The sequence below is a fragment of the Anser brachyrhynchus genome, assembly GCF_964034855.1.
Source record: "Anser brachyrhynchus genome assembly, chromosome: 1".
Taxonomy (NCBI): domain Eukaryota; kingdom Metazoa; phylum Chordata; class Aves; order Anseriformes; family Anatidae; genus Anser; species Anser brachyrhynchus.
This window is the reverse complement of record NC_137694.1, coordinates 191,463,542-191,479,275: the sequence shown is the minus strand read 5'-3', so window position 1 is coordinate 191,479,275 and position 15,734 is coordinate 191,463,542. Positions and strand designations below refer to the sequence as shown.

At 43.1% G+C, this 15,734-nt stretch overlaps 1 protein-coding gene across 5 annotated transcripts in view; it reads right to left on the bottom strand.

Annotated features, from left to right (window-relative positions):
* The window catches only part of SPATA13 (spermatogenesis associated 13), a 159,762-nt gene that overhangs the window by 82,715 nt on the left and 61,313 nt on the right, over positions 1-15,734 (bottom strand). The window lies entirely within an intron of this gene.

Genomic DNA, 15,734 nt, shown 5'->3' with positions numbered 1-15,734 from the left:
CCATCTGAACATCACTGCTGCCTGTTTTAATTTCGCTGCATGGGTTCTGTTGCATTTTGGTGCCCACTTTTGGCCGTGGCCGGGTGAGGAGCTGCCCTCCCAGGCTGCCCAAAGCACGGCAGCAGCAGCAGCAGCAGGCAACCCAGGGCAGGCGTGGGGAACTCAGGGGCTGCTTGCCAACACAGAAACCTGCTCTCTCCAACACTGGTGGCAAACTCTGGGGATGCTGTTTACTGCTTTTACCTACACTGACATCCTGCTGAGTGCGCTCAGTAGGTTCAAAGTCAAATTAAATCGGCTGTGTTGTTTAGAAGCCTGTTACTCCTACATGGAGGTACTTGAATACTTCATTGACGAGTGCTGTGGAAATGTTAGTTTAAGTAAGGTGAAGCAGAACCACTTACAGACCATAAAAGCAAAACCGCTTATTAAAGGAAATGACCCTGCAAATTACCAAGTGAGGAGAGCGCTGCTGTCCCACCCATCCTCTGGAAACCTGCCGCCCCCTGCTCTGCTCCTTGGTGTCAGCAAAGCCAGGACATCCTCCCACTGTGATCCGTGCTGCCTATCCCAGCAGGGTCTGACCTCCTGCCTCTGCCAGTGGCCGACACCGCCTGCCTCTCTGCTTCACCCTGCTTGCAGAAACCACAGCTCGGGGGCTCAAAGCTCTCTGCGTTTCGCCTGGGTCACCCTCCAAACCACAGGGGCCCCACAGATGTTTTCACCCATACTTGCTGAGGCCAGTTATGACACCTTGAGTTGGTCACAGCAGGCCATGCGTTTAGTTGCTGGTGTGACAAGTGCTGTAGCTGTCAGATTGTAATTGAGCTGCTGCTACAACCAGCAGTCAAATGTCACTTTACATGGGACTTTAGTCTCCTAAAATCATCACTTTCTCCATTTTTACAAGGATTTGTTCATTTCTGAACAAACACCTTTTTTAAAGTCACAGGAAACTACGTAGAAAGTTGTGGTTTTGTAGGGAAGCCTGATGCTGACACAGGGATGACAAGTGTCCTTTTCCTTTTAAACCCCTGAGCCTGTTGCCATTTACTTTGTCTCTATCTGTTTACCAGGGGGTAGAAGTGACGCAGCTCAGGTCCCCCCAGAAGCGAGTGTGTTGTGGCCCCAACCACGCGGGGTTTGCTTACGGCAGAGCCTTCCCCAGAGCCTGGTGTTTTGGTGTGAGTAAACAACGAGCACTGCAAGCAGAGGGAAGATGACTCAGGTAAAAGTACACAGAACTGTTATAGAGCAAACGTATGTGCTTAGGGCTCCTCTGAGACTTTAAAAAGGCGAATGTAAAAGGTCTAAATTATCACCCTCTGAGACTTTGTAAGTTCCAATTTAAACAGCTAGAATTAAGCTGATTTATTCATTTTTAAAAAATAGAAATACCCCTGCTTCTTCAAGCTATGCCAAATAGCACCTTTTAAACTAAAAATGTATTACTTTGGACATAAATAGCCTGAATTTCTAGCTGACATTTGCTATTTTCAGAAAATATGACACTCGGTTCTACTTAGAAAAGGAAAGGGTGTGGGAAATACCCAAACATCTGAGCTGGACCTCGAGGGCTTTTCATGGTTTGAAGAATTTCTGACAATTTCTCTCTTTCAGAGCTGTGTAAAGCATTTCTCAGACACAGAGTGATCCATTCTTGAAATGTGCTTCTTCCCCACCTACCCTTATGTACAGGGCAGGGTGCTTGGCCAAAACAGGGACTTGCAGAGACGCCAGGGAAGGTCAGTCATGGAAAGCTCATTGTGGCCTCTTCCTTCGTTATGTGTGCACCCACAGAGTCACCTCTAGACAAAACGTATCCTCAGATTCCTCATGAACACCCAACTGAACCAATCTGGAGAGAAAGAAACCAATATGCAACAATGGCTTGCCAGGAATGAAGACATATACCAAAGCTGCCCTCAAACATAGGAAGATACTAACTGTTGAACACAGGTTTCCTTCCCCAAACTCCGGGAAAGGGCCCCTGGACTAATGAAGGCAAGCCCAGGTCAGTGAAAGGAGGATCTTTAACATGTAATGATGATTGTCATGTAATGATGATCCTTTAATATGTAGTGACACAGAACCTAAAAATCTGCTGGAGACAAAGGAAAGGCAACCAGGTCAATGAGGAGAGTCAGAAGCAGCCCTGAATCTGATGGATATTATGATGGGGAAAAACTGCATGGAGGACCCAGACATGACAGGGACTCCACCACCTGAATCCCGGTTTTCTTTTGCAATCCAGCAAAAACCCCAACCCACGAGGCACTAAACCTCTCCCAGCACAGGGCTACCAGGAGAAACACCACACTCAGCTTTGGGTCCATGGTTTCTTCTTTGTGCGATGGTTCTGGAGACAGATTGCTCAAGTGCCTTAGTCATGAGGGGAAACTTGGGCTTCTAGACCTGCATCTAGACTGAGATGTGCTAAAAGATGACAACTGACCCCAAAGAGGACTTTGAGCTGGAAACCACCTTGGAGTTCAGAATTGAAACCCATGGTCAGAGCCTGTCACCTTTCTGCCTTCTCCAGAGTGTGGATCAAGGCAGAAACTAGTTTTAGCATTAGTAAAATGAGTGTAGACAGTTAATTAGCACTTCTTTGGCAATTCCATATTATTTTCTATCCCACAAGACGTGAATAGGGCCTAAGTAAAAGTGCTACAATGCAGTATCGTCTCTCTTCATATAGTTATGTTACTTTGTTGGGCAAAATTGTCATGCTTCCAGAAAATGGCAGAGAGAGATGCAATAAGACAAGAAAGACAGAATAGGCAACTTTGCTGCTGGGGAAGGTACGTGACACTGAGGTCACTGATGTCACATTCATCTGCCAGCCCTGAGGTAACACGTGAAGCTTCCAGAATATCTATGTCTTCCTGACTGGGTCCCTCTCACCAGCTGGCACAGCCAGTACTGCCCCCAAGTGATTATGCACAGTTATGGAAATGCCTCTTTGGCATCACATTTTAAATCCAAACACAGTGTTTGGAATGGAAATGGCGGGTGACAATAGTCCTTTCATCTTCACTTCACAGGGTCTTTTAATCTTCACTAACAAAAAAAAACCTCTTGCTTTCCATTTTGGCATATTCCTGAAAGACTTTATGGAGACAGAAGTCAGAATTAATTAAAATGCTGAGCACAAAGCCAGCACTCCACAAATAATAAGCAACACCAATAAATAATGAATGCATTTAGCATTTGTGAGAAGCGTCTGTCTTACTGTGCCATAGCCAAATTCTCTATTTATCTTCTCTAGGAAGCAAAGATAACACCCGTGTGGCAGCTCAGGTATACCCTGCTGCCCAGGAGTGGCAGCCAGACTTGGAGAGGCCACCTCAGAGCTCAGCGACACTGGGATGGCATGTTGGTGATCAGTGCCCTGTCACTCTGATGAGTGGTTTTGTGCAGTGGGTATCTTTCTGCAGAGTATCCAACAAGATACTTCCATCTTGTCTGCAGAAGTGTCCTCAGTCACTGCCTACCACAGGCCTACATCTTAGGGATGTGACGTTCATCATGTGTCACCTCCTGCAAATGCCCCAAGAAACACATGCAAAATCCAGTAGCAATTGGAAAAAGTTAAAAGGAATGTCTGAAAGGCATTCCCTTGCCTTTTCCTTCTCCCTGGGGCCAGGCAAAGGTATGAAGAGGGTTGCTGCTCGTAACGCTGGCTTTATTCAGAGAAGTGGCTCGAGCCATCCAGTCCTGTAGCATTGGATTATTTTAATTAACCAGCTCCTTGAGGATTGTTTAAGATTTTACAGTCTTATTACACCCACTGATGTAGGAAATCCTGAGGAAAGGGCACAGAGACTCTTTAATAGTCTGTCTGATTCTCAGCCCCTGGAGCTGCAAGTTATGGGGAACTCTTCCCATGTACCAGGCACAGCAAGCTGTGCTCTTGATCCACATGTGAGCTGCGAGCTCCAGCTGAGCAGACCAGAGACACCTCAAACCTGCCAGAGCAACCACATGAGGAGGAGCCCTTCCAGTGCCTATGAAGGTAAAAGCCAAGCATCTCCCTCTTCTCAGTAGCCAGGCACCAAAAAGAAACCTACTTGTATTCCTCACATCTACTGTTAGTCATGATACAATATAATATTGACATATAATGTTAATGTACCATGGTTATTCATTGCCTTGTATTGCAATTTGTATTGCCATTGCATTGCCTGTAACCACTTGGGCCACTGTCCTGGTTCCAGTTAGGACAGAGTTAAGTAGCTCATAGTAGCTGGTAGGGTGCTATGTTTTGGATTAGGATGAGAAGAGCGCTGATAACATGCTGATGTTTTAATTGTTGCAGAGCAGTGTTTACACCAGGCCAAGGCCTTTTCGGCTTCTCGCTCTGTCCTGCCAGTGAGCAGGCTGGGGGTGCAGCAGGAGCTGGGAGGGGACAGACCCAGGACAGCTGACCCAAACTGGCCAAAGGGATATTCCATACCATCTGACGTCATGCTAAACAATATATAGGGGTGGCTGGCCGGGGTGGGGGGCCGGCTGCTCGGGGATAGGCTGGGCATTGGTCAGCGGGTGGTGAGCAATTGCATTGTGCATCACTTGTTTTCTTACACATTATTATTGTTAATACTATTATCATTATCACTATTATTATTATTATTGTTATTATTATATTCCTTATATTCCTTATATTCCTGTCTTAATAAACTGTCTTTATCTCAACTCACCGGCTTCACTTTCCCGTTTCTCTCCCCCATCCCAGAGAGGGAGGGGGGAGGGTGAGCGAACGGCTGTGTGGTGTTTAGCTGCCAGCCGGGTTAAACCACAACAGCCACTCACTCCATTTGTGAGATATGAAGGTATAGGAGAAAACAGAATAACACCTTCTTCCTCCTCAAAACACATCGTGTTACGTCCCACATTTCCAGAGAGAAAGTGGCTACAGAGAAACACAACATCAAAGTCCTACAGAGAGCCTACAAAGCTAACATCTGGAGAGCTGGCTTTCTTACTCTGAATTGAAGATGACTTAAATGAAGTAATCAATTAAAGATATTTCGGTACAACGTAGTAACACAGCTATTAAATGTAATAAAGATCTTCTTGCCTTTGCTGAGGATGGATGATACTCTAGATGGCTAATTTCAAGCTCAGCGAAGCTCCCTGATTATACACAGGGCAGCACCAGACTTGTGGGCAAGTCATCACAGCCGCCTGCAAGGTACAGCGTGGAACAAGAACAAACGGTTTTATTCAGACATCTGCGGGTCAGGGAGCTTTTCATCTGGTCCTGATTACAGAGGAACAGATTCCTCACTTGCATGCTTAGTATCAGGTAATCAGCGATAACGAGCACTTTGCGGCCATGTGCACTAGCCCTGCTCAGAACGAGCTGGGAGGGAGAAGAAATGAGCATCCTGCAAACATCTTCCTCTTACGGGCCATGCAGAAACGGCAACAGGGCTAGAAGTTGGTTCAGGAGCTGGTCTGTCCGCATGCAGCAGTATTTCATGAGCAGACATCTCTGCAGCTCAGGCCTTGTGAGCTGTCTCTGAGGTGGCAGTGTGACATGGGCAACGTAATTATTGTAATTACAAAAGAAAACAAAACAGCATACAAATCTTCCAGAACTTGTATCTTACAGTTGCTCAGTCTCACCGGTGTTATTTTTCTTCTTCTGTTCTCATGTGAGTGGAAAAAAAAAATTAAGGACTAAGAGAGCCAGAACACATGAGCGTTATACAAGTCCACGTTAAAGTGAAGGTGGGAGCATGCACAGCTTGCAGTGCTTTAACCATGGACCACAGGGCAGGAGGGGCTGTGATGGAGCTACAAATACATGGATGCAGAGGAGTAAGAGGCAGGAGACAATTAAGTGAGCTCCACATTTAGCACAACAGGTTCTGCAAATCCTCTAAGGTGGTAGTACCACAGTCAAAGACATAATACAAAAAATGTGATGGCAAAATGTACCAAGTAAACTGATGAAGAACACACGAAGAGACCAGGACTGCAACTCTGAAAGGTGCAGACATGAGGAGGAACAGGATAATACAGACGTGGAAGGGAAACCTTCCTCCCTCTACACCAATGCAAGTAGCAGATGAAGTCTAGCCATTTGTGAAAACCACAAACCATGGCACAAAAGCGGAGAAGAAAGTGTTAAATGTGCTGCTGTGAGGGTCTCTGATGGGCTGCTGGTTTTGGAGCTGAACTCTGGGCCTTGAGGCCCTGAAGTGAATCTTTAACTCTGAGATTAGCTGACATTTATTGAGTCATCTTGTGGTTATGTAAAGTAGACTTAGAGGCTTACAGTGGACTGTCAAAGGCTTTGAGAAAAAAACATGAAATCTAGCATTGTCAAATCCAGTGTTCTAAAAAGAAACACACACTAAGTGCACATTTGGCCAAAGGAAAAGTTGAATTTGTTCTTTTACGACAATATGTGCGTTCAGTCAGTGTGAATTCTCCAGGCTACCTTTATGCACTTAATATCTTTTCTGAGTCCCTTGGAGACATCCCCTGGGGTTTAGGCAGTGCAGAACAGGCAGCCCAGATCTCTGTCTGGGACTCCGGGCGTCTAAGTGATGTGAACCCTATATGATACACAGCTGTGCTAGGTTTACCTGGGGATATTTGAAGAAATCAGAGGGACAAGGAGCTCTAAGGACCCATGATGGTCTCCAGACCCAGGTCTAACTAGTGGCTGAAACAGCCCCATTTCAGCCCTGACGAACCTCAGCTCTCCACCACCTGCAGTGGTTCCTTCCCCCATTAGACCAGCGGCACAGCCCTTTACTCCCCTACTCCCTGTCTGCCAACTACATTTATTCAGGACTGACCTCCAGCTTCTTTACATCTTTAGAGCAGCTTTCTGGCAGCATTGTGAGTCTGACATAGCAGGGGTTAAGTACTGCCTTGTATTTCAAGTGTTTCTTTCACAGGGATTCATTTAAAATACACTGTACTGACTTGCATTTTTAAATTCTCTCTCCGGGTAAGATTTAAATGTTAGTTTGGAAATGGTGTGTACCTTCAGACAGCTCAAAGCAATTGCTATTTTGTCTTGAAGCAAGACATCCTATCACCTTAAGACATGTGTGCACTGAACAAGGAGCCATTTAATGATACCTCAGTACTGGGTGAACTCGATATCCCTGTCTGCAGTCTGCTTAAGTGGAGATACAAAAGATGTAAGAGAAGAAATCCCACACGCTGCCAGCACTACAGCACCTATATGTGGGGAGCTGCACCTAAACCTTAAGAGATGTCTCTCTTCATCCTTTTCACACAGTAGGCAGATTCAAGGCTAGTATCAAAGCACAGTGGAAGGAAAAAAAAATGATAACAGGTTTCTGATAGAGTCACAGGTGCTGAACAGGAGCATAATGTAGCAGCTGGCAGAGGCAGCACTGGGAGCAGTCAAGGCAGTGAGGAAAAAGAGTGGACCCAGAGCCAAGGATACAACCCCACAACCCAGAACTGTGCAGGGAGAGGGGCCCACGGGGGCACTGGAGCTGGGGCGATGCCCTCCAGCCTCACACCTTGCTGGGAAACTTTGCATTCAAAGTTCAAGGCAGGAGGAACAGCCTACAAAGATTCCCGAACAGAAATCTGTGGGAATTCAGGGAGCTCTGCACATCTTTCACTGACCAGCTGGACCTTTTATGACTGTCCTCTCTCATCCTGCCATCACAGCCTGCCTCCATGTACAGGAGGCTTCCCTCTCCTCTGCACTGCCCCCTCTGTGTTATTCCTTCTCTTTTTACTTTTTTCTTGTTTTACTACACATTTCATCCCCCACTAAATACGGCAACATGGATGGTTTTTGCTGCAGACTCATTGTGAGCTCTGCCCTTTGGTACTGCCTCTCTTTCTCATGGAGTGAGATTCATTTCATGTGTTGATATCCGAGGCTCTTTGTCAATAGTGAGAAAAAGACATTTCTGGGAGGAAATTCATTTTTATGATGTGTAGCAGACATCTCTGTGCCTTTGGCCAGGTGAGTCATATCTTTAACGTCTATTTCCTTCCTAAATCCATAAGGCTGAGCAGGAGCTGTCTGCCATTCTCAATTTGTACAGTGCCTAGCACAACAACAATCCTTCAAGGTTACTGTTTCATCAGTCTCACGATAAACATGATTAATAACATTTCTGCTCAACAGCAGTGAGTAAAACATTAACTAGACCTCTTTTTTTCCCAAACATTTTGCAAACCCTTTAACCAACTGGTTATTACAGTGGTTAGCTACTTTTCTCCCTACCTGGGCCACTGCAAAGAGATGAAATGATGAAAGATTCATGGGGCCACAGAGAGAGAGCAAAAGGAAGGAGTCAGACTATACAGCCCAACAACCCTACTGCTTACAAGCCTCTGCTCCCAGTACTATGAATACATGTTATGCAATGATTCTTCCATGCAAAATGCATAATCTATTCCTGATGCTGAAAAACAAAACAAAACAAAACAAAACACACCGAATTGAGAAGAGTCACAGAGAGCAAGCCAGGCTCCCCGCTGTTTATTCCCTCTCTCTGGGTTTCTGAAGTCTTCAGTCTTTTCTGCACAATGGCTTTGACACTGGGCAGAAGTTGTATGAAGTTCTCTCAAAAGAGAATAATTCCCGTTCCCATCTGATCTCAGGCCATGTCCCAGGATGTCGAGCTGTGGGTTTGAATCCCTGCAGGCTGTCCTGGGCCTCCCTTTCTGGATGAGTGCTTCAACCACTGAATTAAGGTTCTCGAAGTTCAAAAAATAAGGTGTTGTTTCTATTTTATGTGGCACAGTTAGGTGGCACTGACTTTAGGGCTTAAGTGTTTTTCTGATCTTGGTACCTAAATCCTGCCCAAATCCCAGCTGAATGCAGCAGTCAGTTCTTTACATCTTCCAAGCATTGGAACAATAGCAAATTAGAGTAGCATAAACAATATCATAAAGAGGAAAAGAAATAATATCCTATTTCAACAATCAGGACAAAAACAAAAATAAAAAAAAAAAAACAAAGAGAGAGAGGAGGGAGAGTGGGAGAATCAAAGTGATTGCCCAGCGCTGTGCTGTGCCATGAAGATGTAGCCCCCCCAGTCCCTTCTGGCTTTCAATCTCATGTGTGCTTGTCTGGGGCACACATTTGCTGTCATAATCCATCTGTTCTCTAACAAGTTGCATATGATTATTTCTCATAAGTCACTCAAAAGTTAGCAACCTAAAGGTGAAGTACTATGTGAGTCCCATAGCCACCCTGTACCTTTCACGTTCTGCCACAGCTTTTCATGCTAGGGCTCCTAGGAATTGCTGACACTGGGGTGACAACAGAACAACTGTCCCTTCTGCCCTGCTCTGCCCCAACAAGGATTATGTTTAGGTTGATGTTTGATGACAAAACTAAAGGAGGAAACACTTTTGTAGTAGTACCTGACACAAGAGTACAAGCTGGAGATGGGGAGTGACTGACTTAGAAAGTGGGTTAATAGGAAAAGATCTGGGGGTCCTGGTGAAAATGAAGTTGAACATGGAACTAGATGTTCCCTTCCAACCCAAACCATTCTATGATTCTATGAAGCAAGTGTGCCCTTGTACAAAGATGAACAACTTCATAGTGGGTTCTATTAGCAAGGCTATAGGCAGCAGGTCTGTAGAAGTGATTATTCCCCTCTATCTGGCACTTAAGAGACCACACCTGGGTATCGGACCCAGTTCGGGGTTCCCTAGTAGAAGGAAAACATTGACATACTACAGTGAGTCAAGCACAAAGTCACAAGATGATTGGAGCACATGACATATGATGTAGGACATTCTTTCTTTCTCTTCACTAGGACTTTAAATATCAGCCAGAAGTCTTCATGTCATTTTTATGATATTTACCATAGGATTTTCTTCAGCTGAGATAAGTTTGTTGCACATTGGAGCAGTACATCGAAGTGTTTATAAAATTCTAGGTGGACTAAGTTGATGCTTGTATTAAATTGATGAAGGATGGACAATGTATCCTTATGGCATGCAGCCATAAGAAGTGGATCGATATTCTGTGAATGCTGCATTATTTTTACGCTTGCAGGCTGCAGGGCATCAGGTTTGAAGCACATTCATTATTGATTACCAGATTCATGATTCAGTTTTTTAAATTACTTTCATGAATTGGTACAGAATATATGCAACATACTAATAAAATCAGAAGATTCACATACTTGGAAGCAAAATAGATTTTATTTTATTTTATTTTAAAACTGAAATGCAATTGAGAACTAACTTTCATTGTCTTTGTTACGGATACTCACTACTAATTCCATGAACAAAATTACAGAACCGAATAAACTCCATATGGAAGTTATCACCAATGGATCATATACAGTTCAGAATAACCTTCTTTTGTGGAAAAACAAAACAAAACAAAACAAAAACCATCAACCAGAAAGAATGAAAGAAAGAAACTGCTGCCCAAATCCCTCCTGCAAAGTTTTTGTGAAAAGCTATGTAAAAAATGCAATTATGTAGGAACTTTTCTGTCACCATAAAGTTCACTGGAGTCATTTTAGAATATGCATCCTGAATAAAGGTTTAAGACTCCCAGCACAATTCTACCCAGGCTTCCTATTTCTCTGTGCTCTGTCTATTTGTACGTTTTCCATTAGATCTGTATCAGAATTTTGCTTCAAGAAAGTTCTAAGCAGTATTAAGGTAATTCACTTTTTTTTTTCTTCAAAGTAATTTAACAAACTGCCAAAAAAAGTGTTCAGAAAGTCTGAGAGGCAAGATTTAATCTTGTTTAAATTATTTTATGCCCAGGGAAATTTCCACCGTTTCTTACCCTCCAAATAATACTCTTTGAATAACTTCTGAGGATTTATTCAAGGCTCTTTAAAGTGGGATCAATCCTGCACAAAAAACTGAACTATAAAAAGTTCTCTCCATCCCCACCCTTCTTTTCAGCTTTGCTAAATGTGCAAGCTCTCCATGTGACAAATTAGTTCAGGATCTAGCAAGGGAACTATTTCAGAGCTTCTTCAAAACTGTCACCATTTGTTCTAAAAATAATGTACTTTCATGAGTCAGACTTGTATTAGCATCCATTCACAGATAAAGGGGTTATGAATGGGCTTATTAAACACATCAGTGTTACTCCTGTTTTGGTGAGAAGCTGGCCATGGGACAGACAATATTTACTTTATGTGCACTGAGCATACTGGTGTTTTCTGTGCACAGTCCCTCATTGACTAGGCCCAGAACATAGAGGGATTCATTTTATAGGGCGCATAATCTGAAGTCATAATGAAGACATTTCAGAGTAAAAAAATGGTTAAGCTTAAATTCACTCAATGTCAGTCAGATATGTAAGACAACTGATAAATGGGGCTATGCTGAAGCTTTGTGATAAAATACCAAATTTGCAAAATTCTTGTGTGTTTTGGGCTTGCTCTAGTTAGCATTTGGCCACGTAACTCAGAGCAGACAGTGCTTTGCCAGTACACGACCAAAGCTAATTTACAGGGTAAAATGGTTATCACATGCAATTACCCCTTGGAACAAGAATTCCAGCCACAAATTGGAAGATCTAACATCTTTCCATGTAATTAACGACTTATACATATTCTTTCAGTGCAAGCTGTAATTAATATCCCAAATTAAGCAGTGTTTAGATACGTATTACATGCAAGTGAGCTAGCTGATAATCCGATTAGTTAAGCAGTGGTTTTCCTCTGTGGTTTGCAGATCACTGAAGATCAAGGGACTACTTCTAAAGAATTTGGACAGGACAGCTGTGGGAGCATCTCACGTTACACCAACCCGACACAATCCCCAGCAGTCACCAAAACAGCCTGCCCGACTGCCCCACTGCCAGCTCCACTGCCTGCCAGAGGGCACAGGCAGACAAAAAACCAGGGAGCAGCAGGGCAGGTCAATCCTGCTCACTTTCCCAAATAGAAACCAAATTGTTCCTTTTCCGCTGGGTACATTTTCCAATGGAAACGTGGGCTAGATCTGACTCCGAGAAAACAAGTGGTGCAAGAGAGAAAGAAAAGTTAGGTTGCTTTAAGAAAGTCTGTAGGTACTGAAAATGGGATGTAATTAATGTGAAATTGCACCCATGCTACTCCCAATAGGCAGACATGTTCCCTACAGAAGACTCTGCACTGTCAGTGGAATACCTTGAGGTTCTGCAAGACAAAAAACATGAGAACGTGAGCCTTCTCTTCTCCCAGAAATTTTTGTAGTATGGAAAAAAAAAATTAAAAAGGAATATGATTAAGAGAACTAGTATTAGTCATGTAATTTAACTAGAATAATTTTATTACAGTGCTGAAAAAATGCTATTTATCCCTTTGACTGCCAAAAAAGCCATTAGGTCTCAACATCTCCCTGGTGGGGTACCTTTATTTCACAAGATCACATGCTCAATTTGCAGCAGCAATGTCCTCCAAAGTAATCTAGTGCTGCAGAAACTGGAAGTCCATTGGGACTCAGCAGCCTGAAAGAGGACACATTCTTCCAAGGAAATCTTATCTCAGATCAGTGAACAGCACCGACCATGATGTGTGCACAGCAAGGAAGAGGGGATGATGCCATAGGCCCAAATACAAGCTTCTCACCCTCCATAAAACTTAATGTAAGAGTTCTAAGAGAGTATATAGACCAAAAGGCAAACAAACAGGTTCTAGGACCTTGCAAGGCCTTGTTTTAAGTATTAGAAGTCCCCATCTGGTGGCACGCTGGATACTTAAAATATGAAATTATTATTTCATCATGAAATTTCTGAAAGACCACTTACCCTAACACAATGCAAATTGTGAATACTTGAAGTGAGAGTCTGAAAATACACCTGTCTGAGATGCAGGCTTTCATTTCTGTACTATGAAATCTTGGGCACTTGTGCTCATGATAGAGAGATGGGTGGAAATGCTTATCCACCTACATTTTGGGGCACTAAAGACTCCGTTTGGATAGGGTGAAGTTTAGCAGTCAATAGTTCAACACTTCCATAAAATTTCAAGCTCTTGGGCCTCCTTCTGTACCCGTAGGAAAAGCACAGTGGTTTGGGTGAAAACTTAAAAAGCTCATTTGGGTGAAAACTTAAAAAAGTCATTTGCCACAGAAGTGAGCTCCAGGTTAGGATGAGGTCAAGGAGGTTGAGTTGCATCCTGTGTTTTCATATAGAAAAACATGATAAAATGGAGATTGTCATCCTTTGCTTTGATTTCTCTGTTTCATGCTGAACCTGGGTCACTGTAATGCTATAGGAGAGCAATGCTGTGCATAGCTGAATAAGAGACGTGTTTGTGAACAACTTCGCCACAGATTTAAGCACAAGGAGAAAGGAAGGATCAAACATGGGAAAGTCAGGATTACAGTGCAGATGTGCTGGTGAGAAGTCTGTCGGGCCTCTCTTTTCCTCCCACACATGACAAATTCCTCTCTTTGCTCTCTGGACACTGAGTGACCCCTCAACTTGTTGCTTTTTAACATGTTCTTATTAGGGGTAGTAAGTACTTTTCTCTGAAGTCTAATTTGTACTTATACACTGTGGCAACAAAATATCCCACAGGAGCCCTGGAAGCTCTGGTTCAATGCTGTTGAAAGCACATAGGTCTTAGCTGTCATTCACAGAAAGAGTATTTTTCACCATAATTTACTCCAGCTCCCAGGCTGCCTTTCATAGCCATTAGAGCCGCTTACAGACCGTTTCACATGACCAAAGTAATGCAAAAAATCATTTGCATAAATAATTATGAGCTGCTCTATTTCCTCACTGTCTCTCCATCCATTTCCAAATGACACCTTGTGCAAGCTCACTTTCAGAAGACTGGGATATATTCTCATTTAGCATGAGGTGGATGTTATGCTGACGCCACAACAGATCTCCCTCTATGGTGCAGAAGGCAGGCTGTTATGTGATAATCTATTTTCAGGTTAATTTAACTAATGTGACCAACCTCACACAGCAGAGAAAATATATACAGGGCACATGAAGGATTTTTCTCTTGGTTTTGATGTACTTGTGTTACCAGTGACCCAATAGTTGTGATAGTATTTCAGCTACATTTTCCATTTCTTATAACTTGTTATAACAAACATATGCATGCAGCTAAGTACTTTGTTGTTCATCCACACCATCTTACTTTTAAAAAAGTTGGACCCTTTAGGTTTGCCATTAGATATCTGAAGAGATAACACATTTCTGAGGAGCAGAGTTGGTGGCCTACCTTGGATTATAGCAGTTTGTTGAAGATATTTTTTGTAGCCCTTAGAGATTTATTCTGCTCTCCCCCTGTCCCAACTAAAATCTGTAATTCTGAAAAGCACCACTGCAAATCACATAAATATACCGGACGTGCTGGTATATATTGAAAATGTGATGTGACTTAAGTGGGTGGGCCTTTATAATTCTGAAACTGAGATCTTGCTGCTGCTGTTCCTTGAGGCTCACAGAATTAATACAATAAAAATTGTTGTTAATACAATAAATTGAATACAATAAATTAAATATAACAAAAAAATCATTACTAATACAATAAAAATCATAGCTCTTCATTGTGAAGTGGCACCTGAAGTGTGTTCAGACTGTTTCTACCTTCCTGTATCCACTAAAAGTCAGTTACTCATGAAAAGAAAGTTTGCACACTGAGCACTTATTAAATCCAGTATTTCTGTATTTCTGAAAGCTAAGTATAATGCTACCTTGTGCCTATGAATAATCTGCAATCTTTTATAACTGAGGTTGCACCTCTCCTCTCCTTGGAGTCTTCCTTCTCCCTTCTTCTCCCTTTCCCCCTCTGCATGCCAAGCTGAGCTGGTGAGCTCCCTGGTGACATTACGGTGTCACAATGATGTCACCCATCGCCGCCCCTGCTCTCTCACATCCTTTACGCCAGAATTTATGATAACCGTGTCTTGACCTACCTCACAAAGTCTGTTGAGGCTCCTTTGAATAGCCCATGGCAGCGCTCCTATCATTACATTTCTATGTAGAAGATGACTCATGAGAGCAGGGAAGCCAATATTTAAAACCTGTTGTTGCCGTGAAGCTGGACCTTGACAGCAGTGAAAGTCCTACCCAAAATGGTAGGACAACTTCATCAGCTGGGTATTCTCTTGGTAGCAAAGGCAAAGCACCGCAGTGATGCACAGCTTATGCAACAAGCAGCCCAACATCCCTGTGTCCTCTGCAAAGATCATTTTATAGAGGCTCTGAATCCTTTCTGGGCCATGAATGCTCAAGGACCACTGTTTCACAAATGCATTTCACAGCAGTGGCAAAAAGTTTGGTACTGAAGCATCATGCTGTTTACTTCCAGAAATCACTCGCTGATCCCTTTTTATCTCATGTATTAGCTCTTCAAAATTTAATTTCCACAAAGAATATAACACGTGCCAAATTGGTCTGATCTGGGATTTTTCAGTGGATTCCAGTTTCAGGCTACCCACGTTATCTAACAAACTTTTCTACATTAATCACACAAACAATCCTTCTCGTGGGCAAATCTATCCAGCCCCCATGCACCGGAGCCTGATGATGCCCCGCAGTGAGAAAAGGGCAAGAAGACAGCAGTCAGTAGGGTGGGAGATTACTTTGCTTCTCCAACTCATCACAAAAATAACAGCAGCTATGTTAAGAAATTGTCACAGGGGATCTAGCCATAGAAAATGAAAGAAAAAAAAATCTGAAAAAACATCAGCTACCAGACCAAACCAAACCAAACCAAACCAAACCAAACCAAACCAAACCAAACCAAACCAGACCAAACCAAACCAAACCAAACCAA